At 46.1% G+C, this 23,694-nt stretch overlaps 1 protein-coding gene across 1 annotated transcript in view; it reads left to right on the top strand.

Annotated features, from left to right (window-relative positions):
• st6galnac3 (ST6 (alpha-N-acetyl-neuraminyl-2,3-beta-galactosyl-1,3)-N-acetylgalactosaminide alpha-2,6-sialyltransferase 3) overlaps nt 1-23,694 on the top strand; it is a 230,851-nt gene that overhangs the window by 124,803 nt on the left and 82,354 nt on the right. The window lies entirely within an intron of this gene.

Genomic DNA, 23,694 nt, shown 5'->3' with positions numbered 1-23,694 from the left:
CCTGCTCCAAGTTCTTATGTTCTTATGCTAGAAATCAGAAACACATTTAAAAATATAGTCTCCCATTTAAGATGGAGATGATAAAAAAGTGTTTCTCTCTGAGAGCCATGAGCCTGTGGAACTGTCTTCCTCAGAGAGCAGAGGACAGCAGCTGGAACTTTCCGGTTCTTTATGCCCGCTGCAGTGAACAGAGATTTGACTGAGCACTAAATTTTCCTTCCGTGCTGGCAGCGGCAGTGGGGTGTAAATGGCCGGAAAATTCCGGTCAGGGTCATTGAATATATTTAAGATAGAGGTAGATAGATTGACTAACACAGGTGTCAGAGAATATCAATCTATTTGACCAACCAAATGAACTAAATCAAATTAACTAAGGGACAAATTAAAAGGGGCAGTTCCCAAAAGGAGGGGAATCACCCCAAACAAAGCGGAAATGAGACTTAAAACACCAAATCAAAATGTGATTAAAGGCGTCGATAATGCACCCCAGTCCCTGCGGTGCCCAGCGGGCACGGAAGGTATTAATAGTGCTCTTGGGCACCGCATGGTCCCTCTCGAGGGACACCCCGCCATGAAAATAGCCGCAGTCCGGGGCAGACAGTTGGGTTGGAAGACCCCCTCGGTTGTCCGCTGCCTGTGTCTGTTTATGGCGAATTTTGCCAGGCCCAGGAGCAGGTCTATAAAATCATAGAATTCCTACAGTGCAGAAGGAGGCCACTCAGCCTATCTAGTCTCTACCGACCACAATCCCACGCAGGCCTTACCCCCATAATGCCATGCATTTACCTCAGCTAGTCCCCTTGACACTAAAGGGCAATTTAACATGGCCAATCCACCTAACTGGCACATCCTTGGACTGGGAGGAAACCAGAGCACCTGGAGGAAACCCAGGCAGACACAGGGAGAATGAGAACTCCACACAGATAGTGATTTAAGCCTGGAATCGAACCTGAGCCCCTGGTGCTGTGAGGCAGTTGCACTAACCATTGTGCCACCATGTCACTCCAGGTTTGTCAAAGGGTATTGAGGGTGGGCAGAAGAGTGGCATTAAGGTCAACATCATGATCTTATTGAATGGTGAAGCAGACATGAGGGTCTGATTGGCCCACTCCTCCTCATTTGCATGTTCCTATGTTCGTAGAGATAGGCTCAACATGTTGGAGTTGTTGATTAGGGAGATTTCAAAGCCTCAGGTGGGTGGAGAGGAGGTGGGTTTGAGTAATACCAGGGATGAGGCCTATAGTTTTGGGCAAAGTCTGACAAAAATGGGATTGTTTGTTTCAGAGCAGAGAAGATTATTCTCCATAATGCATGGAAGATGCACATTCCTGTTTTCCCAAATTCTTCTGTGTTTAGGAATGCAGCCAGAATTAGCCAACTCTCCAGGATTCCTAGAAATTAAAGATTAATCTCCATGATGCTGTAGCAAGAAATTCTGGGAGAAAAGTCAAAGGGGAATTATCCTTTCGAGTACTGTAAAAATATTGAAGAGAATTAGATTGACTGATGGTCAAGAATCATCCAAGTGTCTGTTTGTTCTTCAATTGATGTGAGAAGGTGGGGCATGCACTGCTATGGTGGATGTGTCAGGTGATTGTGTCAGGTGATCCAGGGCTTATATGGAGAGCTAGTGCAGACATGATGGGCCAAATGCCCTCCTTCTGCGCTGTAAAAATTCAGCCATTCTGCAACGTAAGTGGGACAGTTGGAGACATCTCTAGAAATACATTCACTCAGTTGTGGAAAACTTAAATCCCTGTCAGAGCTCGAGCCTGAGTCACTTTGAGTTGTATAGGATCCTCTCCATTCAATCCCTTACCTACAGTTGCCTCATCTCATTCCTCTGCACATTCCACCTTTGGCATCGCTACCACTCCTTTCTGTGAATACCAAAGTCATGTGCCGTGGCGTAGTGGCTATCATTGCTGCCTCACTGCACTAGGGACCTGGGTTTGATTCCTGGCTTGGGTCACTGTCTGTGTGGAGTTTGTACATTCCCCCCATGCCTGCGTGGGTTTCTTCCAGCTGCTCCAGTTTCCTTCCACAGTCCAAAAGATGTGCTGGTTAGGTGTATTGGCTGTGCTAAATTCTCCCTCAGTGTACCTGAACAGGCATGGGAGTGTGGTGCCTAGAGGATTTTCACAGTAACCTCATTGCAGTGTTAATGTAAGCCTACTTGTGACATTAATAAATAAACGTTAAAACTTTTAAATATCTCGAGAGTCACCGCTCCATCTTCTATCAATTGACTCTCCATCACTAACCAGCCCCATAACTTTCTTACCTCTACGAGCTTATAAGGTCAACTAACATTTATGGCCCTCTAGAGAACTGACAAGACCACTGGGAAAGTATAGAGGGGATTGGCCACAGTTTTTTGGGAAGACTGGAGAAGCTGTGTACTTCTCCGTGGAACAGAGCATGTGAGTGGGAGATAGGGACCTTGGGGTCCTTGTGCATGAGTCGCAAAAACCCAGCTTGCAGGTGCAGCAGGTGGTCAGGAAGGTGAATGGGATGCTGGCCTTCATAGCGAGGGGGATTGAATATAAAAGTAGGGAGGTCTTGCTGCGGCTGTATAGGGCATTGGTGAGGCTGCAGCTGGAGTACTGTGTGCAGTTTTGGGTGCCGTACTTACGCAAGGATATTTTGGCCTTGGAGGGAGTGCAGAGGAGGTTTACTTGGCTGATGCTGGAGTTGAGGGGGTTGAGCTATGAGGAGAGGCTGAATAAATTAGGCTTGTACTCGTTAGAGTTTAGAAGAATGAGGGGAGATCTCATTGAGACGTATAAGATGATGAATGGGATGGATAGGATAGAGGTGGAGAGACTCTTCCCGCTCAGAAAAGATAGTAGGACTAGGGGGCACAGCCTCAAGATAAAGGGGGGGCGGTTTAGAACGGAGTTGAGGAGGAACTTCTTCACTCAAAGGGTGGTGAATCTCTGGAATTCTCTGCCTGTTGAAGTGGTGGAGGCCACCTCGCTAAATATTTTTAAGACGCGGGTTGATGGGTTTTTGATAAGAGAGGGGATTAAGGGTTATGGGGAGAGGGCGGGAATGTGGAACTGAGCCACGGCAGATCAGCCATGATCTTATTGAATGGCGGGGCAGGCTCGAAGGGCTAGATGGCCTACTCCTGCTCCTATTTCTTATGTTCTTATGTTCTTATGAAACAGTCAAAATTATAGAGGGATTTGTTGGGAGAAATTGTTTCCACTGGTACTAAGGTTAGAGGACAGAAACTGTCAATTGTTAATTGTCAAGGGAACCAGGCAAGAAATGAGGAGTTTCTTTTCATATAGCCATTTGAATGCATTACTTGAAAGGGTACAGGACGGTGACAAAATGGTTAGTTTCACATGGTAGGGACCCAGATTCAATTTTTGCTTTGGATGTCTGTGTGGAGTTCTCCCTGTGTCTGCGTCGGTTTCTTCCGGGTGCTCCAGTTTCGTCTCACATTCCAAAAATGTGTAGTTTAGATGGATTGACCATGCTAAATTGCACCTTCATGTCAAAAGATGTGTAGTTTAGTGGATTGGTCATGCTAAATTGCCCCTTAGTGTCCAAAGATGTGCAAGTTAGGTAGATTGGCCATGTTAAATTGCCCCTTAGTGTCCAAAGATGTGCGGGTTAGGTGGATTGGCCATGATAATTTGCTCTTTAGTGACCAAAGGTGTACAGGTTAGGTGAACTGGCTATGCTAAATTGTCCTTTAGTGCCCAAAAATGTGCAGGTTAGCTAGATTGGCCACGCTAAATTGTCCTTTAGTGTCCAAAGATGTGCAGGTTAGGTGGATTGGCCAGGATAAATTGCCCCTTAGTGCCCAAAGATGTGCAATTTATGTGGGTTGGCCATGCTAAATTGCCCCTTAGTGCCCAAAGATGTGCAATTTATGTGGATTGGCCATGCTAAATTGCCCTTTAGTGTCCAACGATGTGCAGGTCAGGTAGATTGGCCATGCTAAATCAGTGGAATAATGGATATAGGGCAGGTGTGGCCTTGGATTAGATGCTCTTTTGGAGAGTTGGTGTATACGTGAGAGACCAAATGGCCTCATTCTGCATCACAGTAATTCTATGGGTTGTTCAATCAGATTTAATGGTAACTTTCAAAAGGTGATTGGATGTGTACTTTAAAAGGAGAAAGCTCCAGAGGAGTGGAACCATGGAGAAAGCGTGGGCATGATAGGCCAAATGGTCTCCTTCTGTGCTCTGACAACCCATCATTCTTTCACAATTTGTGTTCTGCTTGGGCGCAGTCTAATTATGGGATTTTGTTTTGGTCTGTTTGACAGAGATTGTTTTTTTTGACACTCCATACTGAAATGTCCCTTAGAGAGAATGCAGATTGGAGCATTGCTCAGTAAATGCTTTGGAGCCAGCCACCTTCATGCAATCCGAACAACCGCTTGCCATCCTTTCAATCCAATCACTGGGAACTTCCTGTCCAATTAAGCAATTAAAAATAACTCTAACCTCAGAAGTGATGTGTTGTGAAAGTTGCTGGAGTGGCCTTTGTAATTGCGGTCCAAATTAATATCCGCATCGGTATTATTAATATTCATCAAAAAGATTTGCATTTGTCAAGCGACTCATTACGTCTTGACACACTTTGCAGTTAATTACGTTGACTGCATTGGCTGGGGACGCACCTTGAAGGGTGCCATTTTGCATCTGGAGCTTGTTCCAACAACGAATGTTGGGTGGTGCCAGGAATTGATGGTCAAGGAAGGTGTGTTAACAACGGGGTCTAACCTGCAAATCTTTCCAAAACCGCTGGTGGCTGGCAGTAAGAGTGGGAGAGACTCCTGGACAGCCACACTTGATGTGGAGTGACTATAAGCCCCTGGCGACAGACTAGCGACCTGTTCCAGGAATTACTAGCAACAGAAACAAATTAAACTCTGCCTTAGTGCAACCGCTAGGTGCAGGAAGAGAAGGCAGCATGGTGGCACAATGGTTAACGCTACTGCCTCACAGCGCCAGGGACCCAAGTTCGGTTCCGGCCTTGGATCACTATCTGTGCAATGTCTGCACATTCTCCCTGTATCTGCGTGGGTTTCCTCCGGGTGCTCTGGTTTCCTCGTACAATCGGAAAGGCAAAATACAGCACAAAAACAGGCCCTCCGGACCTCTAAGGCTGTGCCAAATATGTAGTCCTATCTAGGTGTGCTGGTTAGGTGGATTGACAATGCTAAATTCTCTGTCAGTGAACCTGAACAGGCACCGGAGTGTGGTGACTAGGGGGTTTTCACAGTAACTTCATTGCGGTGTCAATATAAGCCTACTTAAGCCACTAATAAATAAATATACTTTAAGCTTAAATAAATGCATGGGATTATAGGCTTAGGGTGGAGGGGAGGGCCCTGGGGGGAGAGCTGTTTGGAGAGTCAGTGCAGACTCGATGGGCTGGATGGTCTGTGCTGTCAGGATTCGATGGTTAATGGTTGTGTGATTAAATGGCCCGCAGATGTGTGTGTGTGTGAGAATCGGGCAGTAATCCCTACTTTGGCCACATGACCTCGAGTGGCAGAGGATGATGTAAATGAACCCCTGATTCTCCGTTCTTATGTCTCCCTGTTTCATGAAGGCATCTTCCATCCAGGAAGCTGACAGATTCTTCCAGCTTATCTGTTAACACTGGCCTTCTGCTCACGAGTCAGGAGGGACATTCATGATTAATTGATTCTCTGTTCTAATCAACGAAAGTTGAATAATCTATTAATTGTAATGGCAGTGAGCCAAACGAGTTGGACAGGTTCCAGCACTGCGCACATATTTGGAATTGTTGCACTCAGTTCGAGACAGTTTAAAATGATGACCAGGCTTTATGAACTGAAATATAAATTTTAATCATTAATCCCTCCAAAAAGAGCAGGTGGAGCTTGGCTGGAGCAATTTCATCGGCAAAAACCATTTCCCACCTCCAGCTCGCGACCACACGCTATATTAGGAACAGTAACCCAACATTGATTCTGTCCTGATAGAAACACAAATTAATGCGGATGCTGGAATCTGAAACAAGAACAGAAATAGAAAAATGCTGGAAAAATCTCAGCAGGTCTGACAGCATCTGTGGAGAGAGAGAATTGAGTCAACGTTTCAAACCTGGATGACTGACTAGAGCTTTGAAAAAGCATAACACGAAGCCCATTCAGCAAAATCTCTTCATTTACAAACTCTAACACCAGTATACAGTGCTAGCAGTCAGCAGTCTACCTCTAGGCGGGGTGCCAGAGGAACTGACACTCCCGCTTAAATACAAGGCCAATACCCCTTGTTGGATCCTTATTCAGGGAGTTCATATTCCAAATGGCCAACCTCAATAGCCTGGTTGAAGTCATTACACAAAGGGTGGTCTAGACTCGAAACGTTGGCTCTATTCTCTCTCCACAGATGCTGTCAGAGCTGCTGAGATTTTCCAACATTTTTCGGTTATTGATTCTGTCTGCGTTGGCCAATTAGTGGCCACAGGGCATGCTCATTATCCAATTCAGAACGGCAAGTGGGGCTCTCAAAGTTGGAGGACCCAATGGGGAATCCTCCAGCACGGAAAGATTGAGGCTGGCAGTCCGGATAAGGGAGAATGTGGGAGCACCGTCACCTTTCCAAATATTTAAAGTTGAAAATGGCCCACCCTTGTTGAGGGCATGCCCCTTCACAGGACAGTCTGTGTGTAGGCAGGCAATGGCCTAGTAGTATTATTGCTAGATAATTAATCCACAAACTCAGCTAATGCTCTGGGGTCTCGCCACGGCCGATTATGGAATTCAAATTCAATAAAAGAAATCTGGAATTAAGAATCTACTGATGACCATGAAACCATTGCTGATGGTTGAAAAACCCCTCTGGCTCACTAATATCCTTTAGAGAAAGAAATCTACCATCCTTACCTGGTCTGGCCTACCTGTGGCTCCAGAATCACAGCAATGTGGTGGATTCTCAACTGCCCTCGGGTAACTAAGGAAGGGCAAAAAGTGCTGGCCAGCCAGCAACACCCATGTTGCTGCGTGGGATGTGTGTATACATTCTGGAGAACCTGGAGGAAACCCACACAGGCACGGGGAGAATGTGCAGACTCCACACAGACAGTGACTCGAGGCTCGAATCGAAGCCAGGTTCTTGGCTCTGTGAGGCAGCAGTGCTAACCACTGCGCTACCGTCCCTTAATACAAGGAATAATTAGTCACCTTTCTTGGCAAGTGTAATGATCTCAATTAGGCCATTGAGGTTGGCCTATTGGAATATGAACTTCCTAATTAAGGTCCAATTGATGGGCCAATCAGGGAATCTTTGCCTTGTACTTAATCAGGAGTGTCAGTTCCTCTGACACCTCTGGAGGTAGATTGCTAACTGCTAGCAGTCCGTGTACTGCCGTTAGCATTGTAAATAAAGGGGTTTTGGTGAAGAGTCATCTGCTTCCGAAGACCTATTACAGCAGCTCTAGTAGTTAGTGTTTTTACTCAACCTCCTGGTTACAAGGGCTGGCCTGAGCCATCTCCATGATCGAGGGTTCCACACTTACCCCATAAACCATTCACCATGAGGCTTTAACTTCCCCTCTCCATACTCTTCCAAACTCCATTCTATGCAAACTGTCCTCACAACTGATATATTGAGGTGCCAACCTCACCTTCAGACCTTTGGAAATTGTGGCAGGATTGCACTAAGAGGCTGTGATCCTTCATTTCCAAACTGTCTAGGAGCCGGTCTTAGCCAGTTGGGTTAAAATGCCTACTCAAGTAGATGTTAAGGAACCTGGAGCACTGTTCAGTGAAGGTCCTCTCAAACTCTTATTCAACGTTCAGACAACAGGACAAAGAGAATACATCAAGACCTTTCAGCTCATTGCAGCTTATGAGACATAGCTCATACAAGATATCTATCACACTTAACAGCAAAACACAATATAACTCGCTGTATGTGAAGTGCTCTGAGACAGGTTGATGGCCTGAGTAAGTGTGCACATTTCTTCTTTCTCCTTTTATTACCCATATGGCTGGGATCAACTCAAAGTGGTGTCATCAACATTTTATGCAGAACATAACTGAAGCAGTAAGTCCCATTATTCCAGTGTGCAGACCGAATGCGCCCACATACCCAGTGAATCATGTAAGTAACTGATACCATCTACCATTTCCTTGACACAGCTATACAAGATACTCATTGTGCTGTCAACTTTATCTATTAATGTGTCTCCAACATACAATATTCAGTCTGCTGTAAAGTGATGCTCACAAACCATCCCACTGGGCAGACATGCTATTTAAATAAATGAGAACTTGAATCCACGCTCAGACTTGGATATCACCTTGAAATGCCTCATCCCACCGGTCTCAGTTTCACCCATTCCAGAAGCTGCCCAGTTTCCATTCCTGCTCATTTTAATGGCCATATCTTCCTGTTAGATTTCATTTTATTTATAAAGGAGTGCAGACATCCCAACACCCCCACCCACTCCCCTGGTGCCCTGCCCTCATTTATGTAACCCCACTTTTTAAAAAAGGAGGCAGAGAGAAAACAGGGAATTATAAACCGGTTAGCCTGACGTCAGCAGTGGGGAAAACGCTGGAGTCAATTATTAAGGATGTAATAACTGAGCCTTTGGAAGCTGGTGACAGGATCGGTCCAAATCAACATGGATTCACTAAAGGGAAATCGTATTTGACGAATCTTCTGGAATTTTCTGAGGACGTGACCAGTAGAATGGGCAAGGGTAAACCAGTGGATGTTGTGTATCTGGACTCCCAAAAGGCTTTTGACAAGGTTCCACACAAAAGATTAGGGAGCAAAAATAAAGCTCATGATATTGGGGGTAATGTGTTGATGTGGATAGAAAACTGGTTGGCAGACAGGAAGCAGAGAGTGGGAATAAATGGGTCCTTTTCAGAGTGGCAGGCAGTGATGAGTGGGGTACAACAGGGTTCAGTGCTGAGACCCCAGCTATTCAGAATATACATTAATGATTTTTACTTACTACTATTACTTACGTGGCGAAAAACTGCAGCAGGCGACAGTGCAGAGGGACCTCGGGGTCCTTGTGCATGAGTCGCAAAAACCCAGCTTGCAGGTGCAGCAGGTGGTCAGGAAGGCGAATGGGATGCTGGCCTTCATAGCGAGGGGGATTGAATATAAAAGTAGGGAGGTCTTGCTGCGGCTGTATAGGGCATTGGTGAGGCCGCAGCTGGAGTACTGTGTGCAGTTTTGGGCGCCGTACTTACGCAAGGATATTTTGGCCTTGGAGGGAGTGCAGAGGAGGTTTACCAGGCTGATACCGGAGTTGAGGGGGTTGAACTATGAGGAGAGGCTGAATAAACTGGGCTTGTACTCATTGGAGTTTAGAAGAATGAGGGGAGATCTCATTGAGACGTATAAGATGATGAATGGGATGGATAGGATAGAGGTGGAGAGACTCTTCCCACTGAAAAAAGACAGTAGGACTAGGGGGCACAGCCTCAAGATAAAGGGGGGGCGTTTTAAAACGGAGTTGAGGAGGAACTTCTTCACTCAAAGGGTGGTGAATCTCTGGAATTCTCTGCCCGTTGAAGTGGTGGAGGCTGCCTCGCTAAATATTTTCAAGAAGCGGGTTGATGGGTTTTTGATAAGAGAGGGGATTAAGGGTTATGGGGAGAGGGCCGGAAAGTGGAACTGAGCCACGACAGATCAGCCATGATCTTATTGAATGGCGGGGCAGGCTCGAAGGGCCAGATGGCCTACTCCTGCTCCTATTTCTTATGCTCTTATGCTCTTATTTGGACAAAGGAATTGAATGCAGTATCTCCAAATTTGTAGTTGACACTAAGCTGGGTGGCAATGTGTGCTGTGAGGAGGATGCTAAGAAGCTTGGAATTTGGAAGAATGAGAGGGGATTTCATAGAAACACAAAATCTTGATGAGGCTGGGCAGGCTAGATGTGGGAAGAATGTTCCTGATGTTGGGGAAGTCCGGAACTAGGGGTCACAGTCCAGAAATAAGGGGTAAGCCATTTAGGGCAGATATGAGGAAGAATTTCTTCACTCAGAGAGTTGTGAACCTGTGGAATTCTCTACCACAGAAATCTGCTGGAGCCAGTTTGTTAGATATGTTCAAGAGGGAGTTGGACATGGCCCTGGTAGCTAAAGGGACCATGGACCATGTGTCTGTTTACGTCCATGGTTGTAAGGTACTGTACCCAGTCCCACATTAACCCCATGTATACCAGCTGCTTATATTACAAACTTTAGGACATTACAGTCTGTATAGCGCACAAGAAACAATACTTTTCAAATATAAGATCCTGAGGGGTTTTGACAGGGTGAATGTAGAGAGGATGTTTCCCCTTGTGGAAGAATCTAGAATGAGGCATCACCATTTAAAGATAAAGGGTCCCCCATTTAAAATAGAGATGAGGCAAAAATATTCTCTCAGAGAGTAAAGCTTCTCTGGAACTCTCTTCCTCAAAAGGTGGTGGAGGCAGAGTCTTTGGATATTTTTAAGGCACAGCTGGAATAGATCCTTGATTAACAAGAGGGTGAAAGGTTATGGGGAGGTAAATGAGATTGAGGTTACAATCAAATCAGCCATAACTTTATTGAATGGCAGTGCAGACCTGAGGGGCTGAGTGGCCTACTCCTGCTCCTAATTCATGTTTGTGTGCACCTCTGACACTGCAGCTCTCCCTCAATACTGCACAGCACCACCATATAGATTGTGTGATCTGGAGCGACAATTGACTTCACAGCCTTCTGACTCCAGAATGCTAAAGTGATAGGGCTGTCACTGAGCCAAGGTGCAATCCTGTTCTCATGTTTTCATACCATTTTTAAAAGGATTATTGGGATAAACTCTTAAGCACAGCACAAATACTTCTCAGAGAAGGGCAGGATTTTAAAGAGAGCGAATCAAGTGGCTGGGGCAGTGTCAAAATTGCTTTTCTTCCTCCAATGCTTCTCTCCCGGGGGGTGGGGGTGGTGTATGTGTGACTGTCAGCTACTGAGGGATCACTTCCCCAGAGACTGGCTCACTGTAGCTCCCTCGTTGAAGTATCCAATTATTCTTTACTTTTATTCATTTGATAACGATGGCAGTGGCAAGGCCAACACTTCATTGTAAACATCTAGCTGCCCTTGACAATGTGGTGGTGGGCTGCCAATTTCAATTGGTGCTGTCTGTGTGGTAAAAAAACACACAGTGTTGTTCAGTTGGAAGTTCCAGGATTTTAACACAGCAATGACAAAGGAATGGTTGATATATCTCCAAGTCTGGAATATTGCCCTTATACTCCCCATCTGCTACGCTTTCCTCATAGGATCAGAATCCCGGAATTGTTACGGTGTAAGAGGCCATTCAGTCCATCGTGTCAGCACCAGCTCTCCAAACGAGCATCGTGACTTAGTGTCATTCCCCTACCTTTTCCCCTGCACCCCTAAATATTGTTTCTCTTCAAATAATCAACCAATGCCTTCTTGAATGATCTCAACGTCCAAACAGAATGTCCAAAGATGTGCGGATTAGGTCGATTGGCCATGATAAATTGACTATAGAGTCAGTGGTATTAACAGGGTAAAAGCGTGGGGTTACAGGGTTGGGGTCTGCGTGGGATTATGTTTGGTACAGACTCAATGGGCTGAATGGCCTCCTTCTGTACTGCATGGATTCCATGATTCTATGAGTTCCTCGATCAAACCTGCCTCCACCACACTTCCAGGCAGTGCGTTCCAAACTCCAACACAAAGCTTTTTCTCACATTGCATTTGATTCTTTTGCAAATCACTTCAAATCTGTGCCCTCTCCTTTTGATTTTTTTTATGAGCATTAATAGTTTCTCCCTGTCTGCTCTGTCCAGTCTCTTCATGATTTTGAAGATCTCTATTAAATCTCCTTTTAGCCACCTTCTCTCCCAAGAGAACAGTCCTGACCTGTCCAATCTCTCCTCATCATTGAATTTTCTCACTACTGAAACCATTCCTGAAAACCCCTTCTGCACGCTCTCCAGTGTGTTCCCATCCTTCCTATAGTGCAGCACCCAGACTGTCCACAATACTCCAGCTGAGGTCTAACTCCTTGCTCTCGTACTATTTGCCCTTATTAACTGTGCACAGTTCTGTTCACTCTATTATAGAAAGGGTTCAGAAAAGATTTACCAGGCTGCTTCCAGGACTTGATGGTTTGAGTTATAAGGAGAGGCTGGATAGACTGGGACTTTTTTCCCTGGAGCGTTGGAGGCTGAGGGGTGATCTTGTAGAAGTCTAGAAAATAATGAGAAGCGTAGGTCAACATCTTTTCCCAAAGATAGGAGGGTCTGAAACTAGAGGGCATAGGTTTAAGGTGAAAGATACAAAAGGATCCATTGGGGCAATTTTTTCACTCAGAGGGTGGTGAGTGTCTGAAATAAGCTGCCAGAGGTAGTGGTAGAGGTGGGTACAATTTTGTCTTTTAAAAAACGTTTAGACAGTTACATGAGTATGGAAGGGTATGGACAAAAACTGGCAACTGGGACAAGATTAGTCGTTTAAAAAAGGGGCAGCATGGACAGGTTGGGCCGAAAGGCCTGTTTCCATGCTGTAAACCTCTACGATCTATGATCTATAATAACACCCAGGACAATATATACTTTGTTAACTACCCTTTCCACCTGCCCTTCCACCATCAATGATCTATGCATATACATACCCAGGTCCCTCTGCTCCTGCACTAAAGAATTTTACCCCCTATTTTATATTGTCTCCCCAGGTTCTTCCCACCAAAATGCGTCACTTCATTTAAGACATTTCATAAAATCTACCGATTAGACCAAACTATTGATAATCTGATCTAACACCTCGTTATGTAGTCCAGAGGTATGTAATGCTCCTGTGAAGAGGCTTGAGATGTTTCTTTTGCTAAAAGGAGCTATATAACTTTAAGCTGTTGTTGCAGTCAGGACAGTAGGTGATGTGGAGGGGAAATACAGAACAATAGAATCTCTACTGAACAGAAGGAGGCCATTTGGCCCATCGAATCTACACTGACTCTCTGAAATAGCATCTTACCCAGCCCACCCCTCTGTCCTATCCTGCTCAGGGTACAAAAATGAGTCAGTGTCTTGATTACATTCGTATGCATGTAATCACATGTATTTGCTGGAGCTGAGAGAGAGAGAGAGCTAAGATTTTACCTGTTAAAAACCTGTTTAAAATAAGTTTAAAGCACTTTACTCTTTGTAGAACTGTTTAAAGCATTTATTTACTGCTTTAAGAATTCTGAGGGTGTGGTGAAAAGGCATTTGTGGACCAGCCTGCTTTAAATCAGCGCCAGGTTTAAAAGGAGGCCTGGTGTAGACAGCGGGCAGCGTCTGAGCGGGCAGCGGAGTGAGGGGGAAGCAGAGTGAGTTAATAGGGCTTAATATCAAAAAGGGCTGGAAGGAAAAAGGCCAGATGAGTTTATTTGAAAAAAAAACAAGGAAAAAAAATTTTTTCAAAACTACTACAGCAAGAAACAAGGAAAAAAATTTTTTCCCCATAAAAAATTACAGTGAATAATGGAGGGGCATGTGATGTGTGGTTTCTGTATGATGTGGGAACTGGTGGACCCCAGGGTCCTTCCCAGTGACCATGTCTGTAGTAAGTGCAGGTTGCTGGAGGAGCTCCAGCTCAAGGTGGATGAGCTGGCCTCTGAGCTACAGACACTGAGGCTCATCAGGGGGAGAGAGGGTGCCCCTAGACTGGCTAAATCTAAGGGTCAGGGACAAAAGGGGGCTGCTGGGAGGAGGAGGAAGGGGGGTGAGGAGCGGAGGCCTCAGCCTTTTAATCTGCATAACAGGTTTGAGGTTCTTGCTTCCAGTCTGGAAGAGGACGAGGCAGGTGAGGTTGGTGAGCAAACTGCACACGGTACAGTGATGCAGCAGGACATAGGCAAAGAGAAGGGGAAAAGGAACGTAGTAGTGATTGGAGATAGTGGGGTGAAGAGTATTGACACTGTCCTTTGTCACAATGACAAAGTGCACAGAAGGGTGCGTTGTCTGCCTGGTGCTCGGGTACAGGATGTCGCAGCTGGGCTGCAGAGGAACCTGGAGTGGGAGGGTGAGAACCCGGTCGTTGTAGTACATGTGGGTGCCGGCGACGTAGGCAAAGTGCGGACTGAGGATCTGGGGAGGGAGTATGAGAAGCTGGGAATGGAATTAAAAAGTAGAACCGACAAGGTGGTCGTCTCTGGGCTACTGCCTGAACTGAGTGCAGACGGGCGTAGGATTGACAGGATAAAGGAAGTGAATGGGTGGCTCAGGGATTGGTGTGGGAGGAATGGGTTCGAATTTATGGGGCATTGGCAACAGTATTGGGGTAGGTGGGACTTGTTCGGGCGGGATGGGGTTGGTCTGAATCGTGCTGGGACCAGAGTGTTGGCGAATCGAGTAAAGAGGACTGTAGACAGGGCTTTAAACTAATTAGGGGGGGGGGAGGGTGCGAGGGTAGGTGACGCTACGAGGTCTAAAGTTAAGGATAGGGTACAGGTAAGGGAAGAGGCCGAGGATGTCCCAATTGGTGGCGTTACGGCAAATAGGGTCCAGGTGAAGGCTGGGATGAAAGCACTTTATCTGAATGCACGAAGCATTCGGAATAAAGTGGATGAGCTGGTGGCGCAGATCGACACAAATGGATACGATCTGGTGGCCATTACAGAGACGTGGCTGCAAGGTGACAGGGACTGGGAGATGAATGTACAGGGCTATCAAGTGTTTAGGAAGGATAGGCAGGAGGAAAGAGGGGGTGGCGTAGCTCTGCTGATTAAGGATAGTATCAAGGTGGTAGCAAGGGATGATATCGGAGCCAAAGAGCAGAACGTGGAATCGTTGTGGGTGGAGATTAGGAACAGCAAAGGGAGGAAGACGCTGGTGGGTGTCGTCTATAGGCCCCCGAATAATGATCTGGAGGTGGGGTGGGCTGTTAACGCGCAAATAAGTGCGGCGTGCAGGAATGGAACGGCAGTAGTTATGGGAGATTTCAATCTGCATATTGATTGGTCGACCCATGTTGGACGAGGTGGGCTCGAGGAGGAGTTCTTGGAATGCTGCCGGGATAATTTCCTTGAACAGTGTGTGTTGGAGCCGACGAGGGAGCGAGCTATCTTGGATCTGGTGCTATGTAATGAGGCGGGTAGAATTAGGGACCTTGCGGTGAAGGATCCTCTTGGAGAGAGTGATCATTGTATGGTGGAGTTTCTGGTGCAGATGGAGGAGGAGAAAGTGGGTTCCCGGACACGCGTCCTTTGTTTGAATAGAGGGGAGTATGGTAGGATGAGAGAGGAATTGGCGAATGTGGACTGGGGGAGCGCGTTGGAAGGTAGGTCTGCTGACGAGCAGTGGAGGATCTTTAAGGAGATCTTTCTTGGTGCTCAGTAGAAATTTATTCCGATGGTTAAAAAGGATAGTAGGAGGAGAGGTAATAAGCCGTGGATAACGAAGGAGGTGAAGGAAAGTGTTAAATTAAAAGCGGAGGAATTTAGAGTAGCTAAGAGTAGTGGGCGAGAAGAGGATTGGGAAAGGTTTAAATGTCAACAAAGATTGACAAAGAAGTTGATAAAGGAGGGTAGGAGAAGCTATGAGGCTGAGCTAGCACTTAATATAAAAAAGGATAGCAAGAGTTTTTATAAATATATAAAAAGGAAGAGGCTGGCTAGGGTGAACGTTGGTCCTTTAGAGGATGAGAAAGGGGACCTAGTGGTAGGGGATGGGGATATGGCTAAGGTCTTGAATAACTTTTTTGTTTCTGTCTTCACGGAGGAGGACGTGAATAATTTGCCGGGTGTTAGCGATGGAAAGGTGGTAGGAATGGAGGGTCTTAATGACATTACTGTTACTAGAGAGGTGGTGCTCGACAGACTGGAGGGGCTGATTGTGGACAAGTCCCCAGGACCGGATGGAATGCATCCGAGGGTTCTGAAAGAAATGGCGGAGGTGATAGTGGATGCCTTGGTGGTTATTTTCCAGACGTCGCTGGATTCCGGGGAAGTGCCGGAAGATTGGAAAACGGCTAATGTTACGCCGTTGTTTAAGAAGGGTGCCAGGCAAAAGGCGGGGAATTATAGGCCGGTTAGTTTAACATCTGTGGTAGGTAAAATGTTAGAATCCGTCATTAAGGAGGAAATTGCGAGGCATCTTGATGGGAATTGCTTGATAGGGCGGACGCAACACGGTTTCATTAAAGGGAAGTCGTGTCTGACAAATTTACTGGAGTTCTATGAGGATATGTCTAGGGCAGTGGATAGAGGAGAGCCGGTGGATGTGGTCTTTCTGGATTTTCAGAAGGCGTTTGACAAGGTACCTCACAAGAGGTTATTGCAGAAGGTCAGGGGACATGGAGTTGGGGGTAGGGTGTTAGCGTGGATAGAGGATTGGTTGTCAAATAGGAGGCAGAGAGTGGGGGTCAATGGGTGCTATTCGGATTGGCGGTTGGTGACTAGTGGGGTGCCCCAGGGGTCGGTGCTGGGGCCTCAGCTATTTACCATTTATATAGATGATCTGGAGGAGGGAACCGAGTGTATGGTGTCGAAATTTGCTGATGACACCAAGATTGGGGGAAAGGCAAATTGTGCGGAGGGTGTGGAGAGTCTGCAGAAGGATCTAGATAGGCTGGGCGAATGGGCCAGGAAATGGCAAATGGAATTTAATGTTGGCAAGTGTGAGGTGGTCCACTTTGGTAGGAAGAATGGTAGGAAGGACTATTACTTACGGGGCGAAAAACTGCAGCAGGCGACGGTGCAGAGGGACCTCGGGGTCCTTGTGCATGAGTCGCAAAAACCCAGCTTGCAGGTGCAGCAGGTGGTCAGGAAGGCGAATGGGATGCTGGCCTTCATAGCGAGGGGGATTGAATATAAAAGTGGGGAGGTCTTGCTGCAGCTGTATAGGGCATTGGTGAGGCCGCAGCTGGAGTACTGTGTGCAGTTTTGGGCGCCGCACCTGCGCAAGGATATTTTGACCCTGGAGGGAGTGCAGAGGAGGTTTACTAGGCTGATACCGGAGTTGAGGGGATTGAGCTATGAGGAGAGGCTGAATAAACTAGGCTTGTACTCGTTAGAGTTTAGAAGAATGAGGGGAGATCTCATTGAGACGTATAAGATGATGAATGGGATGGATAGGATAGAGGTGGAGAGACTCTTCCCGCTCAAAAAAGACAGTAGGACTAGGGGGCACAGCCTCAAGATAAAGGGGAGGCGGTTTAGAACGGAGTTGAGGAGGAACTTCTTCACTCAAAGGGTGGTGAATCTCTGGAATTCTCTGCCCGTTGAAGTGGTGGAAGCTGCCTCGCTAAATATTTTTAAGAAGCGGGTTGATGGGTTCTTGATAAGAGAGGGGATTAAGGGTTATGGGGAGAGGGCGGGAAAGTGGAACTGAGCCACAACAGATCAGCCATGATCTTATTGAATGGCGGGGCAGGCTCGAAGGGCTGGATGGCCTACTCCTGCTCCTATTTCTTATGTTCTTATGTTCTTATTATGTTCACAATACTAACTTTGAAAAGGGGAATCGTAACACAAATACTAATATCCTATGTTGCAGAAAGTGTCAATTTAAAGATAAGGGCAGCACAGTGGCACAGTACTGCTGCCTCATAGCGACAAGGGCCTGTGTTCGATTCCTGGCTTGGGTCACTGTCTGCATGGAGTCTACATGTTCCCCCATGTCTGCGTGGGTTTCCTCTGGGTGCTCTGGTCTCCTCCCGCAGTCTGAAAGACATGCTGGTTAGGGTGCATTGGCCATGCTAAACTTCTCCCTCAGTGTATCTGAAAAGGAGTGTGGTGACTAGGGGATTTTCACAGTAACTTCATTGCAGTGTTAATATAAGCTTACTTTTAAAATCTCTCTGCTTCTGTACTGATTCTTACCAAGACGTCTTCCTGCCACTCCCATTCCAGCTCCCAGTCCAACTACACATCAAAGTTAAAATTCTCTTCTTCAAATTCCTCCAGTGTTCTCCCTCAGGATATCTCAGTAATTTCTTCCAGCCCTAAAACAGCCCAACAATTGTATGTTTCTTCCACTCCAGCCTTATGCATCCTCAAATTACTTTTCCTCATAATCGACAGCTGTGGTCGGGATTTTCCGATCATGTGTCCATGTCTTTTCCCAAAAAAAGATGCAGCGAACCAACGTATAAGATGATGAATGGGATGGATAGGATAGAGGTGGAGAGACTCTTCCCGCTCAAAAAAGACAGTAGGACTAGGGGGCACAGCCTCAAGATAAAAGGGGGGCGGTTTAGAACGGAGTTGAGGAGGAACTTCGTCACTCAAAGGGTGGTGAATCTCTGGAATTCTCTGCCCGTTGAAGTGGTGGAGGCTGCCTCGCTAAATATTTTTAAGATGGGGTTGATGGGTTTTTGATAAGAGAGGGGATTAAGGGTTATGGGGAGAGGGCGGGAAAGTGGAACTGAGCAGCGACAGATCAGCCATGATCTTATTGAATGGCGGGGCAGGCTCGAAGGGCTAGTTGGCCTACTCCTGCTCCTATTTCTTACGTTCTTATGTTCTTATAAACCAGGCAAAAGCCCATTGGCAGCATGCTGGCACAGTAACTAGCACCACTGCCTCCCAGCGCCAGGGACCTGGGTTCGATTCCCAGCTCGGCTCACTGTCTGTGTGGAACAAAGAACAAAGAGAATTACAGCACAGGAACAGGCCCTTCGACCCTTCAAGCCTGCACTGACCATGCTGCCTGACTTAACTAAAACCCCCAACCCTTCCAGGGACCATATTCTTCTATTTCCATCCTATTCACGTACTTGTCAAAACGCCCCTTAAAAGTCTCTGCTGTATCTGCTTCCATTACCTCCCCTGGCAGTGAGTTCCAGGCACCCACCACCCTCTGTGTAAAAAATCTGCCTCGTGCATCTCCTTTAAACATTGTCCCTCGCACTTTAAATCTATGCTCCTTAGTAACTGACTCTTCCACCCTGGGAAAAAGCTTCTGACTATCCACTCTGTCCATGCCTCTCATATTCATGTAGTTTGCATGTTCTCCCCATGTCTGTGTGGGTTTCCTTCGGGTGCTCCGGTTTTGTCCAATACTCCTAAGGTGAGCAGGTTTGGTGGATTGGCCATGCTAAATTGCCCCTTAGTGTACCAAGATATGTAGGTTAGATAGTTTGGCCATGGTAAATACAGGAGGTTATGGTGGTAGTATGGGGAAGGGGATAAGGTACTCAGTCAAAGAGCTGGTGCAGATTCGATGGGCTGAACGGCCTCCTTCTGTACTGACGGAATTCTATGACTTTGACAGGAATGGAAGATTGTGCTCTTGCGCTTTTAGCCATTTAAACACCAAGGTCAACAATTCTTTTCCCAAATTTCTCCTTCTTCCACTTGTGGAGATCAGGATACCGAATTCAATGATCAGCCATGATCAAAATGAATGGTGGAGCAGGCTTGAATGGCCTACTCCTGCTTCTAGTTTCTATGTTTCCTCCTTGAAGATATCACCTTTGACTAGCTTGCTGAATCATCGATAGTCACGGGTGAGGTGTCTGAAGATTGGGGGACGGCAAAAGTTGTGCCTTTGTTTAAAAAGGGCTGCAGGGAAAAGCCTGGGAACTACAGGCCAGTGAGCCTCACATCTGTGGTGGGTAAATTGTTGAAAGATACTTTGAGAAACAGGATCTACAGGCATTTAGAGACACAAGGACTGATCAGGGATAGTCAGCATGGCTTTGTGAGAGGAAAATCATGTCTCACAAATTTGATTGAGTTTTCTGAAGGGGCAATCAAAAAGGTTGATGAGGGCAGTGCAGTTGATGTTGTCTACACGGATTTTAGCAAGGCCCTTTGACGAGGTACTGCATGGTAGGTTGTTACATAAGGTTAAATCTCACGGGATCCAGGGTGAGGTAGCTAAATGGATACAAAATTGGCTTCTTGACAGAAGACAAAGGGTAGTTGTAGAGGGTTGGTTTTCAAATTGGAGATCTATGACCAGTGATGTGCCTCAGGGATCGGTGCTAGGTCCACTGTTATTTGTCATTTATATTAATGATTTGGATGAGAATATGGGAGGCATGGTTAGTAAGTTTGCAGATGACACCAAGATTGGTGGCATAGTGGACAATGAGGAAGGTTATCTCGGATTGCAACAGGATCTTGATCAGTTGGGCCAGTGGCAGACGAATGGCAGATGGAGTTTAAGAACATAAGAACATAAGAAATAGGAGCAGGAGTAGGCCATCTAGCCCTTCGAGCCTGCCCCGCCATTCAATAAGATCATGGCTGATCTGTCGTGGCTCAGTTCCACTTTCCCGCTTTCTCCCCATAACCCTTAATCCCCTCTCTCATCAAGAACCCATCAACCCGCTTCTTAAAAATATTTAGCGAGGCAGCCTCCACCACTTCAACGGGCAGAGAATTCCAGAGATTCACCACCCTTTGAGTGAAGAAGTTCCTCCTCAACTCCGTTCTAAACCGCCTCCCCTTTATCTTGAGGCTGTGCCCCCTAGTCCTACTGTCTTTTTTGAGCGGGAAGAGTCTCTCCACCTCTATCCTATCCATCCCATTCATCATCTTATACGTCTCAATGAGATCTCCCCTCATTCTTCTAAACTCTAACGAGTACAAGCCTAGTTTATTCAGCCTCTCCTCATAGCTCAATCCCCTCAACTCCGGTATCAGCCGAGTAAACCTCCTCTGCACTCCCTCCAGGGCCAAAATATCCTTGCGCAGGTGCGGCGCCCAAAACTGCACACAGTACTCCAGCTGCGGCCTCACCAATGCCCTATACAGCTGCAGCAAGACCTCCCTACTTTTATATTCAATCCCCCTCGCTATGAAGGCCAGCATCCCATTCGCCTTCCTGACCACCTGCTGCACCTGCAAGCTGGGTTTTTGCGACTCATGCACAAGGACCCCGAGGTCCCTCTGCACCGTCGCCTGCTGCAGTTTTTCGCCACGTAAGTAATAGTCCTTCCTACCATTCTTCCTACCAAAGTGGACCACCTCGCACTTGCCAACATTAAATTCCATTTGCCATTTCCTGGCCCATTCGCCCAGCCTATCTAGATCCTTCTGCAGACTCTCCACACCCTCCGCACAATTTGCCTTTCCCCCAATCTTGGTGTCATCAGCAAATTTCGACACCCTGCACTCGGTTCCCTCCTCCAGATCATCTATATAAATGGTAAATAGCTGAGGCCCCAGCACCGACCCCTGGGGCACCCCACTAGTCACCAACCGCCAATCCGAATAGCACCCATTGACCCCCACTCTCTGCCTCCTATTTGACAACCAATCCTCTATCCACGCTAACACCCTACCCCCAACTCCATGTCCCCTGACCTTCTGCAATAACCTCTTGTGAGGTACCTTGTCAAACGCCTTCTGAAAATCCAGAAAGACCACATCCACCGGCTCTCCTCTATCCACTGCCCTAGACACATCCTCATAGAACTCCAATAAATTTGTCAGACACGACTTCCCTTTAATGAAACCTTTAATTTAGATAAATGCAAGGTGATGCATTTTGGTAGATTGAACCAGGGCAGGATTTACTCAGTTAATGATAGGGCACTGGGGAGAGTTACAGAGCAAAATGATCTAGGAATACATGTGCGTAGCTCCTTGAAAGTAGAGTCACAAGGGGACAGAGTGGTGAAGAAGGCATTCAGCATGCTTGGTTTCATTGGTCAGAACATTGAACACAGGAGTTGAGACATCGTGTTGAATTTGTACAAGACATGGGTAATGCCACACTTGGAATACTGTGTACAGTTCTGCTCACCCTATTATAGAAAGGATATTATTAAACTAGAAAGAGTGCAGAAAAGTTTTGCTAGGATGCTGTCAGGACTTGATGGTTTGAGTTATAAGGAGTGGCTGGATAGACTGGGACTTTTGCCCCTGGAGCATAGGAGGCTGAGGGGTGATCTTATAGAGGTCTATAAAATAATGAGGGGCACAGATCAGCTAGATAGTTAATATCTTTTCCAAAAGGGAGAGGAGTCTAATAACTAGAGGGCATAGGTTTAAGGTGAGAGAGGAGAGATAGAAAAGGATCCAGAGGGGCATTTCTTTCACACAGAGGGTGGTGAGTGTCTGGAACAAGCTGCCAGAGGTAGTAGTAGAGGCACGTACAATTTTGTCTTTTAAAAAGCATTTAGACAGTTACATGGCTAAGATGGGTACAGAGAGATATGGGCCAAATGCGAGCAATTGGGATTTAACCCTTAGGGGTTTAAAAAGAAAAGGGTGGCATGGACAAGTTGGGCTGAAGGGCCTGTTTCCATGCTATAAACCTCTATGACTCTATGATTCCATGACCATTTGTCCTGACATCTCTCTCTGTGTGGCAAATTTCTATCTAATTCAGAGGCTTCTGCGAAGCTTGTAAGGATACTTCACCCAGTTAAAGACAATGAGATAAGCGTCAGTTGCTCTTGCTGAAGCAGGGTAGCCTGGCCTAGCCTGGAAAACTCCTGAGGCCATTTTGTCCCTGTCACACAGCCAGCTAAACAACATGGCTGCTGAATAGAGACTGGCATGGAGCATCTGAGATGTTCTGCAATGTGATCCATCCACAGCTTATTGTCTCCCCAGGATCGGAAGAACCTTTGAAATAAACATTTAAAATTCTATTCAAATTTAATTTTACTCATTTGTTTACTGAAGGGAGAGATGAAGAATGGAAATCAATGAATAATAAAAAGTCACCAATAAATAATAAATACCACTTATTAGTCAATGAACTGTTGTGCACAGAAACATTTTTATATATCAAAAAAGAAATTATGTGTTCTTTCTTCTTACACATATATGTAAATTGCTGTTTGGTTCTCTTACCAAGTTTGGGTAAATAGGATGCAAGAAAGGAGAGGCAGTTGGTGGTTGGTGTTTGAAGATGGCAGGGTAGATTAACAAAACAATTCATAAAAGCGTGTGGGATACCGATCTTTATAAGTAGAGACAGAAAATCCAGGAAGTTCTGCCAAGCCAACATAAATCACCAGGGCAGTCCCGAATAGAATAGTGGGCAAATTTAACGGGGGTGAGAGGGGGTCTCCGCTGCTGGGTGGAGAACCGGCGAGAGCCTCGTCTTAGCTCCTCTGAGGAAAGTCCACCTGAGTTACTCAGGGGAATGTTTCCTCTCAGAATACCTTAACTTCTTCAATCATCTCAAACAGTGAACTGAGTCATCCTGAGGGCTGGCCTTGGGAGGAATCGGATATGGAAATCCCACCTCCATTCCCGACAGAAAAGGGAAATAAAACTGGAAAAATGGGAAAATGAGAATACTGGTCTTATACTCAGAGTTCTGTCTTCTCTCACCATTTAGATCATAAGTTTCTCTTCTGTTCTTCCTGACAAAACAGAAAATTTTACATTTGCCCACGTTACACATCGTACTGCCCGGGGACATGGGTTCAAATCCCACCACAGCAACTGGTGGAATTTAAATTCAATCAATAAAATCTGGAATGTAAAAGCTAATCTCAGTGATGGTGATCGTGACAACTAGCATTTATTATTGGAAAAACCTATCTAAAGTTCTATAAAGTTTATTTATTTATGTCACAAGTAGGCTTACATTAACAGTGCAATGAAGTTACTGGAAAATCCCCTAGTCACCACACTCCGGCGCCTGTTCAGGTACACTGAGGGAGAATTTAGCATGGCCAATCCACCTAACCAGCACATATTTTGAACTGTGGGAGGAAACTGGAGCACCTGGAGGATATCCACACAGACACGGGGAGAACATGCCGAC

Source organism: Carcharhinus amblyrhynchos, chromosome 9 (genome assembly GCF_965287045.1).
Source record: "Carcharhinus amblyrhynchos chromosome 9, sCarAmb.v2.hapA, whole genome shotgun sequence".
Taxonomy (NCBI): Eukaryota; Metazoa; Chordata; class Chondrichthyes; order Carcharhiniformes; family Carcharhinidae; genus Carcharhinus; species Carcharhinus amblyrhynchos.
Note: the sequence above shows the minus strand (reverse complement) of the source record. Positions and strands in the feature narration are given on the sequence as shown.